This window comes from Lissotriton vulgaris, chromosome 7, assembly GCF_964263255.1.
Source record: "Lissotriton vulgaris chromosome 7, aLisVul1.2, whole genome shotgun sequence".
Taxonomy (NCBI): domain Eukaryota; kingdom Metazoa; phylum Chordata; class Amphibia; order Caudata; family Salamandridae; genus Lissotriton; species Lissotriton vulgaris.
Genome location: NC_141695.1, coordinates 1,631,953,781 through 1,631,976,217, shown reverse-complemented (window position 1 = coordinate 1,631,976,217; position 22,437 = coordinate 1,631,953,781). Strand labels below are relative to the sequence as shown.

Here is a 22,437-nt window from a genome sequence, read left to right as displayed (position 1 = left end):
AAAGTGCAGTTTGTAAATACAGAAAAGTTGTAAACTTACTCGAAAGTGTAAACTTACTCAAAAGTATAAACTTACTCAAAAGTCTAAGTTACCTTTGTGAATCAGGCCCACAATTTCGAATAGTTTTTTGGTTTGAATGGAAAGCCAAAGTTCCCTCAACGTCGGCGTTATGTGAATTAAATTCTCTGTTGATAAGATCATTTGTGCCATCAGATAGAAAAGTACATCGATGGGCCTGAGATAAGAAAGAAGGACTCCTGCGACAACTGCGTTTCCGTAAACCAAGCCAGGAAATGAACAGAGTGTGGGCCACAGTTTTCAGTGTGTTAGAGGTCAGGAAATATTTTTACAAGGCCTTGTGAAGCTGTGGATCCCTGTCATTGTACATGATCTGCAGGACTCTGTGTTCTTCCTCCAGTAAGTTTGACAATCATTCAAGCAATGGGGATTGACGAGCTTACATGTATACACTTCCTATCTGTGCACCAGAATGTGTGTACCTAGTGCCCTTTCCCTATCTCCAGTGTAAGTCTCCCCCCAGGTGAATCTCACCTAGCCTCTATTTCATGTGGTAACAGGCACATGTCCAGCTCATTCTCAAGCCATGCCAATACATACAACACCAGACAGAACAGGTCTGAGTGGGACTCGGTGCTGACAAACTCGGGCCAGCAACAAGGAGAGAAGTTCCTCCGGGATCCTTGGAGCCTTTAGAATAAACCAAGCTGTTGGCTCATTCACTGGAGGTGACGTTCTGCCACTGTGCTTTTTAGTTTGTAGTATGTTTGGCTGTAGATACACATGCTTAGCACACGTCTGCCGTCTAGTGGTAAGCTTGGACTTTTGCAAGATGTTTTTGCTCAAAGAAGCCTCTCCTATCACAAGATGTGACTCCCCTTTGTGTACATTGCGTATGGGCACGGACTCAATTTTGGGTTTTTTACCGCCATTGGGTACCAGCGTGCAGAGTGGGCTTGTTTTGTTGTGTCGTGAACATGTTTTTCATCAGCCCAATGTTGCTACCCTTTGATCCCATTGTACTAGATTACATTGGGCTCTAGTTCCTTCATCTCCCTGACCACTGAAGACCTTTGGCAGCACCGAAGACCATTGTCGACACCCCGGAACATCAATCTACCCGTACCATGTCAGGTGTCAAGAATCACCTCCTGTCCTTCGCCAGATCATGCTGTGTGGATCATGGAACAGACAACCTTTCGGATCTACCCTTGCTGCTGATCGAAATATCCCTGGACAGACCATTACAAGCGTGTGATCCATGCCTGCAAGAAGTCCCTCCGGTATCAAAGGGAATGATGCCAGACACAAATGAGGAAGCATCACCAGGACACCTCAGACACCCTGGATGTTTTGGCGAAGAAGACCTCCTCAGCGCAGAACAGGAGAAGGCTGGCCCATCTGATCTCCAAGCCATGCAACTAACACCCAGTCCAGAGACAGCGTCATGAGTCCAACAACCAGCACATGGAGTACATTGAACTGGAGCCTAGGACTGTCCATCACATGAAGACTAAGCACAGAGCAAAAAGTATGGCTTCAGCCACTGAGGCCCATATTACCAAGTCAGGACCACAAAAGAAGTCCCACACCGAGATAGAGCACCACTATCAAGGGTGTCTTGCCAAGCCCCGAGCACAGATGCTGAGAAAAGGCAAGCCAATAGTCCCTGCTGCATTCAGGGTCCGATCAGCACCAGCACAAAGCTTCAGAGCCAGGCAAGCCTCCGGCCAAGGACAGACACGCATCAGTAGTTGAGTCCCAGCCGCTCCAAGGGCACTAAGGCAATTGATCCAATCCAAAGGCAACACCAAAGACTTGTTAGGGCTCTTCAGCCAGGTATAGCTTGGTTACAGTAGCACCGTGAGCCCGGGACCCACGTCTGGGCATACCCACCGCAATTAAGGTGGCAAATTGAAAAACAACAAGGTGATGGTTGGAATGCTTTAATTATTCTCAGCCGCTGGCAATCGCTTGGGTGGCATCCCAATTCATCGTTTTTTGCCCACCCAGCCATGGGCAAATCAGTCTTGACCCTGCTCCTCATGGGAACAGTCTAGCCCGATCTCGCACTGGGGGTGAGTGTTTGATATTGTTCAGCATTCCGTCCATCAATTGTTCCTTTTGCATTTGTCATCCCGAGTGGGATGGGACTGCCTGGACATGTGTCCCGTGCTCTCCATGCCACTGGATTCAAGCTATCCAGGCTGAAGAGGGGGTGATACCCCAAAACCCGTCCTAGGATGCTCGTTTCCAGTCTAGGGAGGACCTGGCTTGGCAGTTCGGGCTGGACTGTTCACATGGGGCATAGGGTCAAGACTGATTTGCATATGGCAGGGTCTAGGCTCAGATCTCTGACTGGCAGTGAGTGTTTGACATTGTTCAGCATTCCGTCCATCAGTTGTTCTTTTTGTGTTCTTCTACCCAGTCACGGGCAAGATCACAGCAAAACCACTTCGACCACTGCCTCAGTACCATCTTCCTCAAAAGAGTAAACTGGCCTTCGAGAGGGAACCTTCTTCCAGGTCTCCCCCGCACCAAAGAGATGTAAGGGCCAAGCCACCGGTCCTCTTCCACAGTCAAACAGCCCGCCTCCACCACCACCACAACGCCCATGCACACCTCGTCCACTGCTTCTACCAGGAGATCCCATCTTTCCTATACAGCGCCAGGAAGCCCCTACAGCCACTTTGACCATCATATCCAGCTGTCAGACCCAGGCCCAAATGACGATCTATGGTTTTACAACCACATGGATCCCCCAGGTTACCCTAATCTAGGACAATAATCTGTCAGGGCCTCCCTCCCGGGTGACACCTTGGCCTATCATGCGGTCACTCAAAGGGCTGCAGCCTTGATATGCATGTGAGCAGGAGGAGGATTACTTTTTTTTACAGAAGCTCTCTAAATCTCAGCATACTCTCCAATACACCCCTTACGCTGCCTCGACCACTGGCTACTCAAGAGCAGCAGCAAGCTGCAGTGTCCCACACACACTCAAACAGCGGTGTCCCTCCTCCACAGCCCGTGCTTTACCATACATTCTGCCATGTCTAACCTGCAGCCTCAAAGTCAACCCTTCCTAGGGTTTGTTTTGGATGCCGTCCCAGTGACAGCTTACCCAATCAACAAAGAGACACAGCATTCCAGCACATGCTTCCTCTTTATCAGCCCAATCTTCAACTCATGGTACGGACTGTCATGTACCTTCTAGGAATAATAACCTCCTATACTGCCACTGTTCCCCATGCAAGGCTGCACTAGCGCGTCCCCCACCACACCCTGAGTGTGCTAAGCAGCTTAAAGGTCTCAAACACAGGGTCACTGGAAAGATATATTGCTAGTACAGACCAAAACACCCTGCTCTCCTCTGCCATTTTAGAACAAAAACAACTTTTTGCCGGGAAGGCCTTTTTTCAGACCAGTGAACATTACCACAGATGCCTCTCTCACAGGTTCGGGAGCCCCTCCCAAGAACATGACTGTCCAGGGAAGGGGCCCTCACAACAACAGTGTTGCACATCAGCTATTTGGAAGGTCAAGCCCTTCACTTAGCTTTGAGAGTCTGCTTACAAGTCATTTGGGGCAAAGTGGTCCTCATCAACGGCAGACAACATGAACACCATGTACTACCTACAGAAGCAGAGCGTCACGCGCTCCCTTCAGCTTTCTCACTTACCCCATGGGATTTGGTATTGAGCATTCCTCTACAACATTCACTTCTTGGCGGGGCACTGCTTGGGGCGGACAATGATTTTGCAGATCAACCCAGCAGAATGCATCAACAAGTCCAAGAGTGGGAACTCCACCCCCAGGTCTTTTGTTCATGCCTTACAGTCTATGCTAAGCATGTGTTTCTACAGCCACTAATGCTAAAAACAGAAAAAGCTACTTAACCTGTAAGCATCTGTTTGTAGCCTGTAGAGGTACAGATTCACATGGACCCAACTTCCTTCTCGGAGGCCTCCGCCTTTTGCAGATCTCTTGCTTTCTAGGTTTCACTGCACACTGGGCTTGACACAAAGGATCAGCCCGTGCAGCTAAGAGTGGTGGAGCCAAGTGGGGGAATTTGACAAACATCAAGGGAAAATTAATAATTTATTTAATTTTTCCTCATTGTCGTCTGTCGAAACCCCCACCCGGCCCCACCGCTCTTACCTACACGGACCACTCCTGTTGACACACCCTATTTACATTCCCACGATGCATACTCTCAGCTACTGTGTGAAAAACATGGAGTTGGTTTCAGTTTTTATTTAATTAGTGCTGTTACTTAAAACCATTGCTATAAAATATCAGCATTAGCACAATTATCGTATTAGAAAGCGAAACTGGAAAAACAAACTATCCAGGTTTAAGATCCTATACATACAAAAACAGTCTTGTAGTTACCAGTGTGATCACATTGCTGTGCTAGGCCTGAAATAAAATGGATTAAGACAGAAGGTACTAAACCAAGGGACAAAAAAAGTCTATGATGAGTTTTTTGGGGGCAGGAGCTGGGAGCACAGGGACCAAAGAGGGTAAAAAAAGATTGTCCAAGAGTCTCACAAATTTTCCAGTCCTTGCGTGTCTGTGGACATAAAACACAGGGCCGATGCCTCCCAGCATATGGAATGGTTTTAAGAGAAATCTTCTAGGGGCATCCAGGGCAGGGCAACAGCACAGAAGATGCAGCCATGATTCGGTATGTTAGTTGCACAGTCTGCAGGCCCCCCACTCGCTTGTTGGAGCCCATCGATTGAAGGCCGTAGAACGCAGACCTAGAAGGCTCATAAACATTATGTTCTTCCGAGCCGCTGCATTTAGATTTTCCAGGAGATAAGATTGCGGTTTCCCGGGAAAGTATGAGGTATTCAGGGGGAGCAAAACGGTAGATGTTTTTAAAGCCTGAAGGTCCATCCGGTGGGAGATTAGTTTGACCTGCTTATTAATAACCTATTTCCAGACTGGGTATGGGATAGTGTCTGAAAGTAGTAATGAGTTATTAATCTCTAGCGTTTTTTTATAATCTGACGATTCCATGGGTTTCCAGGACTGGTAAAAGTTTCTTTTAGCCGGGATTTTAAGGTATTATCTGCAGATTTTAGTATCCTTATAAAGTATTTCAGAGTGTCTGCCTCGCAATAGATTGATTGTCTTTGTAGGCCCAGCTCCAGACGTAGTCTTGCTCGCTGAATGAAATTCGGAAGATGGAGAATTTTTTCATAGGTGTTAACTTGGGCGAGGTCAAGACTAACGGAGCATGCGCCAGGGAATGCCTGATGCCCATAGTTTAAGGCAGGGAGAAGAGTAGCTTTAATCACCTTCAAAATGGGTTCTGCGGAAGGGCTGCTCAGGGACTGGTTCAGTCGAGTCAGGGAGTATGTTATTGCTGCTGCTCTTTTTTTCAAGGCGGCTAAATGAGCTGATGGTCTAGAGGACTCGCTAAACCAGACTCCCAAATAATTATATTTTGAAGTTGTATTGATTTTTTCATGCCCAATATGCCACTTTAAATTTTTCTTGTTCTTACGTCTGCCGAATACCAGAACCTTGGACTTTTCCTGGATGATTTTTAAGGCTTGGAGGTGTTATATGTATGAAGCATACTTAGCGCTCGTTGAAGACCCGATTTTGCCTGGTCCATTATGACGATGTCATTGTAATATGTGCAGATTCCTTTTAGCAGGGCCCAATTTTGGCGGGAGAAGATTACTGTTCTCCAGGATTGTTCCAAGGTCGGCAGTGTAAAGATTGAACAAGAGAGGGGCAAGAACACAGCCTTGCTTTAAGCAGTCTTCGATAGCGATTTTTGTAGAGACTGTCTTTGGGCCAGTTTTAATTCGCACCCAGGTGTTCTTGTGCAAGGAGATAAGTGCTCCTAGCAGGCTCTGAGGAATCCCCCACTTATCCAGCTTCCTCCATAGGATGTTACGAGACACTTTATCAAAGGCCGCGCTGTAGTCTATAAAGCAGCAGTAATGGGGAAGATTATTTTTTTGTGCTGCTTGTTGACTCAGAATGGCTAAGGTTGTGATATTATCTATTGTGGAGGCTGAGGCTCGAAACCCTGTTTGGAAGTATGGTAGGATGTTGTTTTCTGCTACCCATTTTTCTAGCAACCTAAGACACCGGGCATATGCTTTGGGCTCAAGGTCTAATAGGGCAATGAGTCGGTAGTTAGCAGGGAGAGTGGCGTCTCCCTTTTTAAATATGGGGCATAAAATTGAGCCTAACCATGAATCTGGTAGCTGACAGGTCGTAAACACGTTGTTATATAAAGGGGCCAAAAGTTCCGCCCACTCTTCCAGAGCACATTTGAATACCCCGGCTGGAAGGCCGTTGGGCCCGGGAGCACCGTCGTTTTTCATGGCTCTCAGATACTTGGAGACCTCGGCTGCAGTGGTCACCTCATGGATTTCTGTCTGGGTGGAATATACACGGTCTCTTAGTTCGATCACCACAGGGTCCGGGGCGTCACAACGGTATAGTTGAGTCACATGCAGGGCCCATTCTTCTTCACGAACCGCATTTCCTCTGTTGTTGTTCGAGGAACTGAGCTTATTCATGTGAGTCCAGAACTGGGACTGATTATTGCCCCTTAGCAAGGCGAATATTTTTAGCCACTCAGTCTGTTCTTTTAGTCTCCTTGCCTCCCATGACGATTTTTTGAAGGCCTTGCGCAATAAGTCTGTGTTATTGGCAGGGTGTTATGTTATGTTATGTTACTATTTGTTTTGTAGAGCGCTCAGCTGCTCCAAAGAGCGTCCTGGCGCTAAAGATCATCACACCAAAATACCAGCAACTAACATAACGTCATAACGGCACCATGAATAACCAGAACAGCAATTACAGGGCAAAAAGATAAGTTTTAAGTCCCTTCCTAAAAACAGAGAGATCGGTGCACGTCCTCAGACTCAGAGGCAGTGTGTTCCAGAGACGGGGTGCAAGGTAGCTAAAGGAACGGCCTCCACAGCGAGCACGCTTCACTGTTGGGACGATAGCCTTGGCCTGGGCCGCAGATCTCAGAGGTCTAGATGGGAGATAGAAATGGACCCTTCTCTGCAGATATTCCACGCCGAAATTGTGAAGCGCCCTAAAAGCTGTAATTAGGGTCTTAAAAAAGATGCGCTTACGAATCGGCAGCCAATGCAGAGAGACAAGGAGATTGCTGGCCCTGGCTCTTCTAGTTAGACCAAAGATTGCTCTGGCTGCAGAATTTTAAACTATCTGCAGACGAGTCAACAGATATTCAGGCAGACCTAAGTAAAGGATGTTGGCGTAGTCTAGCCGCGAGCCTATTAGTGCTTGCACCGTGATCTTCTTATGCTCAAACGATAGATAGGGCAAAAACTTACGCAACATCCTTAAGATGGCAAAGCACTTCCCAGTCAAGCCAACAACCTGGGCCTTGAAGGAAAGAGTGTTATCAACCATCATACCCAAATTCTTAGCTGTGGCCGAATCGCTGGCAGGGGGAAACATGGCCGAAGGCCACCATTGCTTCCATCTTGGGTCTGCAGAACAGCCAAAGAACAGTATTTCGGATTTGTCGGAGTTGCATTTGAGGCCATTTTTCCCGAACCATTCAAACACAAACTCCAAACACTTCTGAATAGCTGCTCCATCGAAGTCACATCCCCTGTCACAAGTGAACAGGAGTTGTGTATCATCCGCATAGGATATGATCTGGGCCCCTAGCTCCTCCACCCGTGCCGCCAAAGGAGTAAGGAAGACATTAAAGAGGGAGGGACTAAGTATGGAGCCCTGCGGGACCCCAACTTCAAGCTGCGGCATCAGGGCGGAGAAAGGGGGAGCCCAGATCGTTTGTCTCCGGTCGGCCAAGAAAGACTGAAACCATGCGAACACCGTTCCTCGCATCCCAATCTCCCAGAGTCTAGTTAGGAGGAGGTCGTGGGGAACGGTGTCGAAGGCCGCCGACAAATCGAGCATGATAAGCAGGGCCTTTCCACCCCTGTCGAGGGTTTCCTTCACAGCCTCGGTAACCTCAAGAAGAGCGGTTTCGGTGCTCAGGTTGGACCTAAAACCAGACTGTGACTGATGTAATAGGGAGTTACCCTCTAAAAAGTTGGTAAGGGTGGTGTGCACATATTTTTCAGTAACCTTGGCCAGGGCAGGAAGCAGCGAGATTGGCCTGTAGTTCGAATGCAGTTTGGCATCTGCATTCGGTTTTTTAATGAGGGGAAGAACTAGGGCCTGTTTCCAGGAGGAGGGGACTTTGCCCGAATTCAGAGAAGCATTAATGAGGGGATTGATGATCGGGTTAAGGGCAGGCGCCAGGGTCGCAAGACACTTGGCGGGACAAGGGTCCAGTGGAGATCCAGATTTCAGGCTAGACAGAAGGTCAAGCGAAGCCTGAGGCTCTAAAGGGGGAAAACAGTGCAGGGTGGGGCCCATATGCGTTGCCGTCGGGCATAACCAAGGGTAGGAGGGGCCGTCGATCGCTGAGCCCATACTCGAGATGTTTTGAGTTCCTTGCAAAGCTGACTGAATAGTGCGGATTTTATTAGTAAAAAATGCTGCAAGCTCCATGATCCAAGGTTCCGAGAAAGCAGACGCAGGAGTACAGCAGGAGGGAGATGTGAATTCTTTAACAATCTTAAAGATCTCTTTACAGGAGCTATCTGCTTCATCGATCCTTTTCGCTAAAAAGGATTTTTTCTCTGAAACGATCTCCATGTGATATTCTTTCACTGCTAGTCTGTAGGACTGCTTAGCGGATGTATCATAGTGCCTCCTCCAAATTCTCTCCAGCCTCTTGCAATGCCTTCTCTTAGCCGCCAAGGCAGCAGAGAACCACGGGGCTGATGCTCTTGCCAGTTCAGATCTAACCTGGCGTGGTGGTGCCAAGGCTTCCAGACGTGCAGTGAGCCAGTTCTGAAAACTGTGCGCAGTGCCAACCAATTTGTGCAGACGCACGGCCCTCCTTAGGGCTATTCTTTGGGTGACTAACACTGGATCAAATGTCCGCTTCGGACGTGGCCTGTGGGATCTGTGTTGAGCCACGGGACCTGTTAGGAGGTCCCGTAATTTGACGATAGCATTATCCCATCAGTGATGTGAGTCTATGGGAGCATTGTGCCTGAGGATTGGAGTTTCTTCCATAAGCCATGTGCCCACCATGGCAGAACCCGATGAGTCCCATTTGATTCTTCTGACTAAGGTGTGGAGTACGACCTGCATTGAATGCCCCACTTCCGTTGTTTCGGCAGCGACTGGCGTTTGCAGGTGCATTGTTACCATTATGGGACTATGGTCGCTCTCCGAACGATAGGAGATTTCCATCATGAATAGTTTATTTCCCAGAAGTGGTGATAGGAAGATAGTCAATAGTCGAGATGTTCTTAAATGTTGGTAAAAATTGAGCACCCGGGTTCTGTTCCAGTGTAATTTGCTAAGCAGAGCGAAGGTTGTGATTAATTAAAAAGGTGGTCATTGCTTCTTGCTCTTTGGTTTTAGTGACTGGGAGGGTATTGGTTGCCAGGTCTTTGATGTTAAAGTCCCCTAGTAAAAGTACCTCCGCGGATGCAAATTCCAGTAGAAGATCTTCCAGATGTTTTATCAATAGATCTGTTGCAGTTGATTTTGTAGTTTTCTCTGTATTATGGTAGCAGTTAATTAGGAGCGTGGAGAAGGCCCTGCCTGAAGATGAAAGGCCGGTAACTAGTACAGTCTGCCCTGTCTTCAAGTTCCGAAGAATAGGGTGGCCGCTATCTTACACCTGTGCTTGATGAAAATAGAGAGGCCCCCAGAGGGTCTTCCATGGGAGTTGGCCTGGGTGGCTGATTGAAAGAGTTCGTAATAGCCGAGTAGAGGCGATGGAGATAGAGACCAAGTCTCCTGGAAACAAATGATGTCACTTTTGTTCAGAAATTCCACGGCTGATTTAGAGGCAAAAGTTGACTTTAGCCCGGCCACATTCCAGGACAAGATGGTCAGTTTAGAGTCAGACCAGTTGGCTTCCCCATTAGGAGGAGCACTGCTGGGTACATGCGGTTGCAGGCCCTGGTTCAGGATACCCATGGCGGCTGTCAGTAGCATGGGAGACAAGGCGGCTGGATTTGCAGCTTATCAGACGTTGGTTATTGTTACATGAGATGTTTATGAGATTATCCACTTTCGACGTTTCTGGAAGCCAGGCATGGGTAGCACCCCGGGACCCCTTCAGAACGCTAATAAGCTGCCTCACTGGGGCTGCCGGAAGAAGAACATGGGGATATTTTTGTTGTGTTGGGACCCACATTTTGATGCCCCAGTTTTCAAATAGGCTGGCTTCCCTGAAGATTGCGTCCCTAATGGATTCTCAGGACCACCTTGTGAAGGTGGCCTCTGAGCCCCCTTTGCCTGGTATTGAGGAGAACTTGACCGATGTGAGGTCTGATGTTGTGACCCCGGACAGCGCTGGAACATAGTTGAATAGGCAAATAAGGTTGTTTCTGTTAAGGGTGTCATGTGGGCCCTTATGAACATAATGAGGGAAAAAAACAAGTTCTGCCTCATTTTCCGGACTTTGATAATTCAGACTCCTAGCTGTTTCGATTAAAGATGCAGGTGCCTTCGGATGTTGGGGACGTGCTTCAGGAGGGTGATTATTCCCACCCAATTGGCTTTTCACTCCCGGGACTTGTGTAAATTGGAGCAGAAAAGGCCTCTGCATGTGTGTAGAAGAGTCCCAACCAGCTTTGATTAAATCCTCTGGCAAGTAGCTCACACAACGGCCCGTCGCTTCACCCTCTGTTGCGATTTGGAAATCTGCGTTCGATATTGTTACCATTCCCTGGTCTTTAAGTGGGCTATTCCGTGCGTCTGGCATTGCTGCTGAGGGCTGTGCAGTGTTGTTCTGGCTGCCGAGGCTTTGGTCATGTGTGACTATTCCTTTGATTTTATTTGGCAGAGATCCATGCGTTGCCATTGTGGAATATAATTCATTGACTCTTGAAGCCGGGGGCGCTCCCTGTGTCAGTAGCCCCGGTTTTTCACTGATATCCTTAATGCCCTTGGGAGTCATTCTTGTCTCTGTAATTTTCGTTTTAGATTTTGAGGGCAGGTTAAAAATGGGAAAACAAGAGAGACCCCTTGATTTAATGACTGGCAGACTGAGTGCCGATGACACATCCATCCCCGCTCTCCTTTACGCTAGGCGTTTTTTGGATTGTTTTTAAGTTTCTTTCTCTCTCTCCTTGACAGTGAAGGTTTTATTGGAAGATTGGAAGATGTGTGAATCATATTTGTATGGGCTGTATCAGTAGGGTCGGGCCGCAGGATTGCTGGTTGCGTCGGTGTTAGGCTGCTGATGTCGGTGAGTTCCAAACCCGCTTTGGAATTGCCTGGGCTGGTCGCCGGTGACAGCATAGCCGAGCTTTTAAGGACTGGTTCAGAAGAAGGGGGAATAATTTTTCTCCCTGATGATGGGCCAGCCGATGTAGCGGTATGTGAGGGATCTTCGGAGGAGATTGAGATTTGGGGCTCTTGCGTGTATTTCACTATCCCGATTCCATTGCTGTTACACTTCACACTGTCCAGGAGTGCGCTCAGGATTTCTGGGAGAGATGAAAGTTTATTGATTATTGGAAGGCAGGAACAGGAATTCAAGTTGTCCAGTGGCCATGCAGATCCTTCAAGAGACCTTAGCCTGGAGCCCAGGTCAGACAGTGCTGAAGCCAAAGTTTGAATTAGGTCAATCTGCAATTCCATTTTCTGCGACTGCCATAGCATGGCTGTAGCAATTGCATCTTGCTTTGCATGAAGGGATGTCAGTGAGACCGAGATAGAGTTTATAGATCCCAATGAGGCAAACACGGGTAGCTCCTGATCCTCATGCACAGTGATAGAAGAGTTGGAATGCGGGCTAAAGCCCGGTGTGTGAGCAAGGGATTCTTCGATTCGGGCTTCCAAGGAAGCCAAGAATCGGTTGGATAGATAATTAAATAACAGAGGACTTTCATACTTTAGGCTCTTTTTTAAAGATGGAGGGTCCTGTGGGGGCGTGGCCAACTGCCGAGCATGGCGGCAGCTTGAAGCGGGAGCTCCGACAGGCACACCGGCCTCGCTGACTATCCGCACTTTGATCCGTTTAATCGCCCGCCCGAAGGGGCTGCAGCGGCTCAGAAACCCGAGCGGCATTGATTGCTGCAACCCCGGTGCAAAAAGGCCGCCGGGAACGGCTCCTGCAGGAAACGCAGTGACGGGGCCTGCACCAGCCTGACAGCACCGACCTCGAGTGGACGACGGACCCGGGCGGAAGTGCGCCCTCCCCGGCCCGGGCGCCCTGACCCCAGCCGGCGGCTGCTCCGCATCAAAACTGAGGTCACACATTCGCACTGCCTCATCAGCGCCCACACCTGAACGTACCGAGGGGTCCGGAGGTGCCGGAGACAGAGACGGGCACCCCAAGGTGAGAGGGGAAAACACAGCGGAGGCCACCCAGCGCCAGAGACTGCGCCATACTTTGTGGACCCAGGCACCGGGGACGCCGATAACGCACCAAGGTGAGGGGGACCGCGCTGAGACCTGACCGCCTCCTTCCACGGCCACCGGTCCGGGGAACACCCTAGCTCCACGGGCGGGCCCATGGGGACACCGGTGACCTGACGCGGAGCCGGCGTGGAGCGGGACTATTTGCAGTACGAACGGCCCGGCGTGGGCACCTGCTAGGTGCGGCCGGCCCCACGCGGTGGCCACTGTACCAGCGAACGAAGGAGGCTAGAAGCACAATAAAAGAGGGGGAGATCCTCAGGAGCATCGCCGCGCTGGGTGGCGCCGCACTGCCCTTCCCACACAGCCCCGCTGTAAACCGCACAAACGCCCTCCGAAGAGCGGCGACCTGCCTATCACCCCGGGCCCTGAGTGGCACTAAGGTGCCCCTTCGACTCAACAGGACATAGCTTTGTCAACAGTGCGCCCGCAGGCCTTGCGAGACCCAAAGGACGACAGTGTAACCAGACGCGAGGCACTCACACCTCCGCCAGCAACGCGACATCATGGCCGGAAAGGGTACGCGGAGTACGTCGGCACAGGCGAAGCTCGACAAATTCGCATACGGCCAAAATGGACATTCCCAGAGTGGCGGCCGTCACTCCTCTGGTACTCCTCCGGACACGGGAGGCAATCCGAAAGTGACCCTTGAGGACGTAATGAAGACCCTCAACGAAGTCCGGACAACGGTGGACTCCATCTCCTCCGAAGTCACGCTCCTTCGAGCTGACTTTCGCAAAATGGCGGAAAGGGTCTCGCAAGTGGAGGTAGTCACGAAGTCTCTTGTCGAAGACACCTCAGACCTGCAGGTGGCCATGGAGCGCATGGAAAGGGTCACTAAGCAGCTGCAGGAAAAGCTCGACGATCAGGAAGGGCGCTCCAGACGGAACAACGTCCGCATCCTAGGCCTGCCAGAGTCGGAGGGTAAGGCTGCGATGGACTTATACGTTGAAGAGCTGATCAAAACCCAGCTGAAACCTAAAGGCCTATCCCACTTCTTTTCTGTTGAGAGGGCGCACCGAGTCCCTGGTGGTGCAGCCAAACCGGGTGCCACCCCACGGCCAGTGCTGGCCAGACTCTTCAATTTTAGGGACAGAGACGCAATCCTGCAAGCGGCACGGAACTCCCCGCCAGTGAAAATTCAAAACTCAGCGCTGGCCTTCTTTCCAGACTACACGGCGGAGGTAGCCAGACGCAGAAAATCTTTCATGGATGTTAAAAAAACACTGCGGGACAGAGGCCTGCCATACTCCATGCTTTTCCCCGCCAAATTGCGCATAGTAGCCGAAGGAAAGGCGTGGTTCTTCGATACACCGGAGGTGGCTCGGGAGTGGCTTGATGGATGGAGGCAGATGGGACAACCACAACGCCAGCACAGAGATCGACAACACCACCGCAACAAAGGACAGTCGACACACTCATCAGGTACACCTGCGAACGAAGGGGGTGCGACGGCACTGGATTCGGATCTTGAAAGAGACCCACTTGACTCTGGACAACCAGTCAGGAGCTAAACAGAATGTTCTGCATTGGGGACAACATGTTTGTGAACACTTGGGACCTTGATACTGCTGGAGCCGAGTAGGGCGGGCACCGGCCGGTGCCTGTAGGGGTATCACCAACCCCACGAGCAAGTAAGATGGACGGGGATGGGTTTAAGCACTCTGCCAAGTTGGGGTTGCGGGCGGGTTCACGTCCGTGGTGCAGGGGAGCAGGGAGGGGTAGGGGGGGGGAAAGTTGTAATGTTTTAGTTGATAATGTTCTTAGTCATCGCCGCTTCCATACGAATCATGGTCCCACTGCAAGCCGTACACTCCTGGTTCGCTGTCACAGATCTTCCCACAAGCGCTATGCTCCGCCTGCGCGCTTTAGTCACACTAGTCATACCTCCACATGGCTCGACGACATAGCGACGCACCCGCTGTAGGCGACACGCACCTAACAGTGGTATCCCCTTTAAAATTGCTCACCTGGAATGTTAGGGGACTGGGGGACAAAATTAAGAGGGGGTTGGTTCTCCAAACTATCAAACGTCACGGGCCAGACTTGGTGATGTTGCAAGAGACGCACCTGGCTGGGTCCACCTGCAAAGCTCTTGACAGGCGCGGATATACCATGATAGCGCATGCAGAGTTCACCACGGGGTCCAGGGGCACTGGGATACTTCTCAGGAAAAACTCCTCCTTTATGGTTAATAGCCACAAAACAGATGACCAGGGCAGATTTGCGGCGCTGCACGGCCAATGGGAAGGGAAATCCCTCACCGTGGTATCAGTATACATTCCCCCAGCACTACACTCCACGGCACTGCCTGCACTAGGTCAATTTCTCATAGACCTCCCAGAGGGTGACATGATCATTGGCGGGGACTTTAACGCCATAACAGACCCGCTACTAGACACCTTTCCCTTGCGAGACCGGCAGCGAGGAGCCACCGTGCTTCCTGGTTTCCTGTCCGCATTGGGCCTCACGGATGTTTGGCGCCACATGAACCCGACGACTAAACAATACACGTACTATTCATCTGCACATAACAGTCTTTCGCGCATTGACTATCTTTTCTTCTTGGGGGTGGGGCTGGGCTCCGTGGACAAACTGGAGATCCTACCTAGGGGTATATCTGACCACTCCCCAGTGTCCCTCCACATCACATCCAAGGAGCACAAACGAGCCAGGCTATACCCAATATACCCCAACTACTTACAGGTCCCGGGTGTCCGGAAGAAGCTTAAACTGGCCTCCTCGCACTACTTTACAGAGAATACAGGAACGGTCTCCTCACCGTCTATACTTTGGGAGGCATACAAAACAGTCCTGCGCGGCGCAGCGATAGCGACTATCACAGGGCACAAGCGCGACTCCAGAAAAGAGCTCGCTCAATTGGAACTGGCTCTCCACAACGCAAATGTCGCCCACATGTCAAATCCCACCTCTGACACCGCGCATGCGCTCCATCTCAAACAGCAACAACACTTGGCACACCTCACAACAGTGACTAAGGGACACCTGGCGAGCACTGCCAGCAGGATATACGATGTAGGGGACAAAGCCGGAAAAATGCTGGCGTGGTTGGACAGACGGGGTGGTAGCAACAGAGGCATTCAGAGGCTGTACAATCGGGAGGGCCAGCTGCTGACGCACCCTGAACGAATCGTACACACTTTAGCACAACATTTTCAGGAAATCTACACACCGACTAGGGCGGTCACAGAGCAGGAAGCATTAGCCTCACTTGATCACATCACTGTCCCCACACTTTCCCAAGAAGCACAACTGGAACTAGACACTGACCTAACCGAAACTGAAATCCAGTTAGCAATACAGTCTTTGCAATCTGGCAAGGCACTTGGTCCGAATGGGATACCCATAGAGTGGTACAAAATGGCAGCCCCCCTATTGAGCAAACCCTTACTGGATATGTATAAAGAAAGTCTGGTTAAGGCCGCACTCCCTCTGGATCAGCGCACTGCCACCATAGTGGCTATCCCCAAACCTGACAAACCGCCGACACTGTGCTCCTCATACCGACCTATCTCCCTGCTCAATGTTGAAGCAAAGATACTCGCGAAGCTCCTGGCTAGCCGCCTGACGGCGCACTTGCACACCCTGATACATCCAGACCAATCAGGCTTCATGCCGCATAGGAGCACAGCACTGAATTTGCGGAGGGTGCATGGGGTCCTGGCGAGAGCACATCTCCTCTCCGAACAGGCAGTCATCCTATCCCTGGACGCCAAAATGGCGTTTGATCTTGTGGAGTGGGAGTACTTATTTGCAGTCCTGGCCCGTATGGGCTTCGGACCGAAATACATGGCATGGGTCCGGTTGCTGTACAAGTCGCCAATGGCACAGGTAGTCGCGAATGGTCACATCTCACAGCCCCTTCCATTAGGTCGCGGGACAAGACAAGGGTGCCCGCTATCGCCCCTACTTTTTGCGCTGGTGCTTGAGCCGCTGGCCATCCTGCTTAGGGCAACACCACTGTTTCGGGGACTCACGTGGAAGGAGGGGTGGGAAGACAAAGTGTCACTGTATGCAGATGACATGCTGATCTATATGACCGACCCCAACGAAGGTATCCCTGCATTACTGGCCATGTGCAACGAGCATGGGAAGGCATCTGGCTACACCCTTAACTGGTCCAAATCTATCGTCTTCGTACTCAAGGGCCCGGAACCGACACTGCGGGATGATTGCCCCCTACAATTGGCAACAGGCTCATTTAAATACCTGGGCATTATTATCACAGCTAATGCGACAGACTTTTATGACGCAAATCTGATGCCGCCTCTAGCGCGTCTCCGTGCAGACGTTAAGTACTGGGCCACCCTGCCATTAACCCTCCTTGGAAGAGCAGCCCTATACAAAATGATGGCTCTCCCTAGATTCCTTTACGTGTTGGAGAATACCCCCTATGTGGTTGCCCCACGCTACTTCCGACAGGTCGCTGCACTTGTGTCTGCACTCCTATGGAACAATGGCCCAGCTCGTATAGCTCACGATAAATTAGTTAAAAGCTGGTACGAGGGAGGTATTGCGCTACCTAACCTTCAATTGTATTACTGGGCCTCCCAGCTTAAGATAATAAATCAGTGGATCCACGCCCCGCGGGGGGACCCCGCATACCAAGCGGATTGGTCGCAATTGGGAACAGATGGCATGCTCGCAGTACTATACAATCGCACAAGGGCCCGTAAACTGATCGGTCCGACACTGCACACGGTGTCCCTGTGGCATGCAGCGCAGTCCCGACTCGGATGGCAGGGGAAAATTACGAATATGACACCGTTGTGGGACACGAAATCGCTAGGGAACTTAAGAGCCAGTAAGGGATTCACGCAATGGGACCAAATAGGAATTTCGGTTGTAGGAGACCTTTGGGATAAGGACTCAATGATCACGTTCTCACAATTGCGGCAACGGTATGACATGGGGCCCACGGAAACCTACAGGTATGTGCAAATCCGACACGCCCTACTACACGCAATCCCTCCCGGCACAGTACTCCCGGAATCCTCTCCACTGGAGGACAGGCTGCTGACTGACTTCATGGAACAGAAGGCAACCTCCCTTACATACAAAAAACTAATTAATAACCTGCCGGACCCCACACAGAAGCTCCGAGAGCGATGGGCCGGGGAACTCGGGGACATGGACGACACGGAATGGAACGAGGCGTTGGCTTCGCCGAGGGAGGTGGGCATCTCAGCTCGGTTTAGGCTGGTACAGCTCAAGGTCCTACACCGCACCTACTATACCAGGACACTTTTGCACAGAATACAGAAAACACCACACCCTTTCTGTCTCAGGGGCTGCGGGGAGGAAGGGTCCCTGCTTCACACACTATGGGGTTGCCCGTTGCTTCAAGAGGTATGGAAACAAATTATGCGAACAGTCTCCCAGGCCCTTGCAATTTCACTCCTGCCCGAGCCCCGCAAATGTCTGTTAAACATTTGGGATCCCACTGATTTGAACAAGTATGAACAGTTATGGGCTACATTAGCTATGACAGTGGCAAAAAGGGACATAGCACAAAAATGGGGTGCTCCGGACTTGCCGACAGCGTCGGGCTGGGTTAGAAATATGGATCTCCTCATGGTGAAGGAACGGGCAGTTTATATGTTGCGGGCCTGTCCGCGTAAATGGAATAAAGTGTGGACACCTTGGAATAAATATAGGGGGGAACCATGTGACCCGTTGCCGGAGGATGAGGAGCTGGAATCAGAGGAAGAGGATGATTAGAGGGGCGAAATGATGTGAGGATATCTGAGTTATGTGGGGGTGGGGGGAGCAGTGACTGTACACTATGAACCAATGTACGAGCCTTATGCAGTGGAGGACATCATTTTATGACAGAGCACGATTATATGCAGTGGTGATGACGTTTGTTACGGTTTTTTGTAAAAAAAAAAAAAAGAAAAACATTCTCCTTCCATACGCAGAAGTTAATGAAAACTAACTGCAGTATACAATAAGTGAACAAAATACGAACTGGAACAGACTGTGGAATGTTGATCTATATGTTTCCATTAGGAATTTCAGGTACCTCTTTCATTTTTGTACATTGTGAACATTAACCTTGTACGCCATTCTATCCTGTCACGAGACCACCAACATAACCGTATGCAACAATATGTACCAGTTACGAGTAATGATAATGTTGAAAATAACCACTACGCCAATTTGTCAATAAAGTTTTTCAAAAAAAAAAAAAGATGGAGGGTCCTTGTGACTGATTTGGGGACACCTGGGCATGGACTGCATTGAGGTGAGGGCTTCGGTGTTGAATCTGCCACTTTGCAGGTGTCAGGGTATTCTGAAGATGTAGACAGGACGCTGCCTTGAACTTGGCCTTGGACTTGTAGCTTAGCCGCCGTATTTAATACAGTGGTGTTTATAAAGTCTGAGCCAAAGACTGGTGCACATGGGTTTCCTGGAACTGTAGAGAGGGCACTTAGTAAGACAAGGGAGCTGTCCTGGATCGTGATGGCGTCGTCCTGGGAGAGCGTGTGCATCTGGTGGTTCTCGTGTAAGACAAGGGCTTTGGGCGAGCGCAGGTGAAGATTCTCCGGAATTCAGCTTTTGATGTGAACAGGGCTGTGAACAGGGCTGGGAGAGGAATGGTTGTCGTAGACCTGGATATCAGCGTTTGTGTCCGCATCATGCTGTGGAATTGGAGTGGGGGGAGAGCCAATTTGGAGAGCAGGTTTGCCGAAAAAGTCGCGGATCCGAGGTTGCGACAGTGGGCCACTTGAGTATGACGTTTTATCTCGGGGTGGCGGCGACTGCTGTTGAACAACCCCGGGGGAGACGGCACGGAGAGGAGTGCCCTTTCTCCAAGGTATTTCCTGAGAGGCATGGGGTGATGCCCATGCCCAGTGTACACCGAGACGGCAAGTCCCACCACATATCATGACTCGAGACACCTTCTCGGAAAAAACACTTGCAAATGTCTGAACCCAACACTAGATGGTAGGAGTATGGTAAGCATGTGAATCTACAGCTCTACACGCTACAAAAAAATGCTTTAGAGGGTAAGAAGTATTGTCCTTCTACATTTTGGTAACAGGATACTATCAAAAACCAAAGTTAGGTCCAGAGTACCCTCACCTGTATCCTCTGCCCACATTTGAGACCCTTTTGTGAGAGTTTGGCACACTATGAACAAGAGACCAGAGCGCTTCCGCAGATCCCCTAGTCGAACAGAACCAATACTCACAAGATAACCTTGGCCAGATGACCCATGCATCAGAAAGTTAGCAACACGCGCTATGACATTATAAAAACATTTAGGCCTGTATACTTGCCGCAGAAGGTGATAATACCTAGTCTTTTGCGTGTAACTTCCTACCTGAACTGCTGAGTGACCTTTTAAATTAATGTTTTTTTTCTTTTTCTATAGTAAAGCATTTACTGGCCACAGATGTTACTTCTTGTTCGGTCCCCAAACTGAGACTGAACTTTCAGAGTAAATGATTATCGTGGCCCTGCGTTATCAGTGGTAAGCAGCAGTGCCCACAAAGGCTCCTCCTGCTCAGTAACCTAGCAGCCCAGGAAAGCATCGGGAGGCCTCGTAATAAAACATGTGACCCACACACGACATTCTCCAGAGTCCTCCCTGCATAGGGAGACACCCCTCCACAAGTTAAGAATATGTCAAAGCTGGAACCACGAAGAGACATCACTGTTAGTAGAAGTGACAGCTGCTTCCCTCTCAACAAGGACTATGCGGGTAGCGCCAAGACAGAACTGGTATTTCTAGCTTGTTGTTTCTCACAGAACAGGCAGTCTTGTGTACCGAAAAGAATTGAACAAGTCGAAAGCAGGACAACGCAGTCCAAGCCCCCCATGAAAATAAAATGGTGTCCGAAATAATAACAGTGAACCAACAGGAACCCGGTCGTAAATTTCGAACGCACGCCACCTCGTTCGCACAGCCTGTAATGGCTACAAAAATGCAAAGCCCAGTGATGGCTGTTAACAGCATTGAGCACGCACTTCCGGTCGCCCACACCATTCAGATCGCTGAAAAGCAATGCCATGGCAGCCTCAGACAGACAGGCAGACTGGGAGACAGACATCAACGTGCCCGCTAGAGCACACATAACTCATCATGTAACCCCGGGCGCCGTCCTTCTGCGTCATTCACAGCTTGAACCGTATCTTCCACTTAGAGATGCCGCCTGCCCCCCCCCCCCTTCTGCCCTATTTCCAATAAATGTTCTGTGGATTTGCGAAGTGATGTGGACACTTCCAGGTGTGCTCAACGACCGTTAATGCCACCCTGGTTATGCCCCGGGTGCTTTCCTGCCCTCCTGTTTACACACTAAGCCTGTCCTTCCATCACCAGGTGCTATTACGCTAGTGTTGTCTCCCATACCTTCTCTGCTCTCTACGCCTGTCCTGTCATACCACCTCTGCACTCCCACACACTGCCCTGCTAGTATGCCTCGTCTCTACCCCGGGCCTCATGTCTCTTATTTTTTTCCCCCTGTCCTGTTGTTTTACCTCTGAACTCTCGCACCTTATTTGTTCTTTTTCTTCTGTTCTTTTTCACCTGCGCTCTTGTTCTGCCTCTGACCTTTCTTTTCCCACTGCCTATTTGTCCTTTTCTCTCCCCCTCACTGCTCTGGTATTTATGCTTCTGCCCCTCTCTCTCTTCCGTGTTATTCTGCTTCGCCTCTCTTTCTCTCACCCTGCTCAGTTCTGCCTCTGCCTTCCTTCACCCCTTCACGCTATTCTTCCCCATATCTTTCCTGTCCTGTTGTTCTGTCTAGTCTCCCCCCCCCCCCTGTCCTGTTTTACGCCTCTGCTTCGCTCTCTGCCTCCGCTCTTCCCTCATCTCGCCCTGTCATTTCGCCTCTTCTTCTCTCCCCCTGTCGCTGTCCTGTCATTCCAACCTCGGCTCTACCCTCACCTGCCCTTTCATGCTTTCTCGTCTCTTTCTCTGCCCTGTTATTCTACCCCTTCGCTCCCCCTCTGCCCTGTAATTCTGCCCCTTCTCTCCCCCTCTGCCCTGTAATTCTGCCCCTTCTCTCCCTCTCTGCCCTGTAATTCTGCCTGTGCTCTTCTCCCTCCACCTGCTCTGTTATCCTCCAGCTCGACCGCCTCCTCTGAAGCCCTGAGCCCTCACCGGATGCACAAAGAGCTCCCCCTCCCTCCGATCGAAGGATGCCCTTACCTCCCTCGATGGCTCCTCTCCTCCGGAGGAGGCTCCTCTTGCCCGGGGGGCCGTGTTTCTGGGGCCCGGATGTGAAGGGTATTGTCGGCGGTGACTCAGTGCCTCACCCTCTCTCCGCCTCCTCCGGCGCTCTGTACATGTCCTCTCCTCTCCCTGGGGCTCCCGCCGCCGGTGGCTCAGCGAGCCGCTCGCCCTCCGTTCTTCCCGGTCTGTGAAGCCTCGCCCCCGCCAGGCTGGGCTTTAAACCGCGGGCAGGGCTGTGCCGGCGCTGGCCCGTCCCCGCCTTCGCTGGGTGTACATGATGTCTTTCGGTTTCCTTTCCCCGGCTGGGCTGAGCTCAGCTGCCCCAGACAGCAGCTGACAGACACCGAGGAGGGGGCGGGGAGGAGCCAGTAGTCAAGGCTAGGAACACAAAAGCGTCCAGGATAACATCACCCGCTGCCCCCGCCGCGCCCTCCAGAACCGATCCCCGCAGCATTTCCGCAGAAACGAAAAAGAAACCCAGCAGGTTTTTTCCCCGTCCGGCCCAGCGTCCGTGGTTTCATTTCTGGATTTATGTCCGACTTTCGTTGTAAACATACAGTTTGTTCTACAGGTACACCGGATCAATAGTACAGAGGCCACAGGTGACAGCCTTTTACGAGTGCTGCTCTGACAATGGTAACTATTTAGAAATAACCTATGGGACTCGTGCCCCGAACTGGTGTTGACTCGGTTTGTTTATATAAACAACAGCGTAAATAATGTAACTTTTACTTTCC

At 50.6% G+C, this 22,437-nt stretch overlaps 1 protein-coding gene across 1 annotated transcript in view; it reads right to left on the bottom strand.

Annotated features, from left to right (window-relative positions):
- Positions 1-22,231, bottom strand: part of ZNFX1 (zinc finger NFX1-type containing 1) — a 107,353-nt gene extending 85,122 nt beyond the window's left edge. The window contains exon 1 of the mRNA XM_086932593.1: positions 21,677-22,231. The gene's annotated coding sequence lies outside the window, so the exon portion shown is untranslated. The remainder of the gene's footprint in view (positions 1-21,676) is intronic.
- Positions 22,232-22,437: the final 206 nt, after the last annotated feature.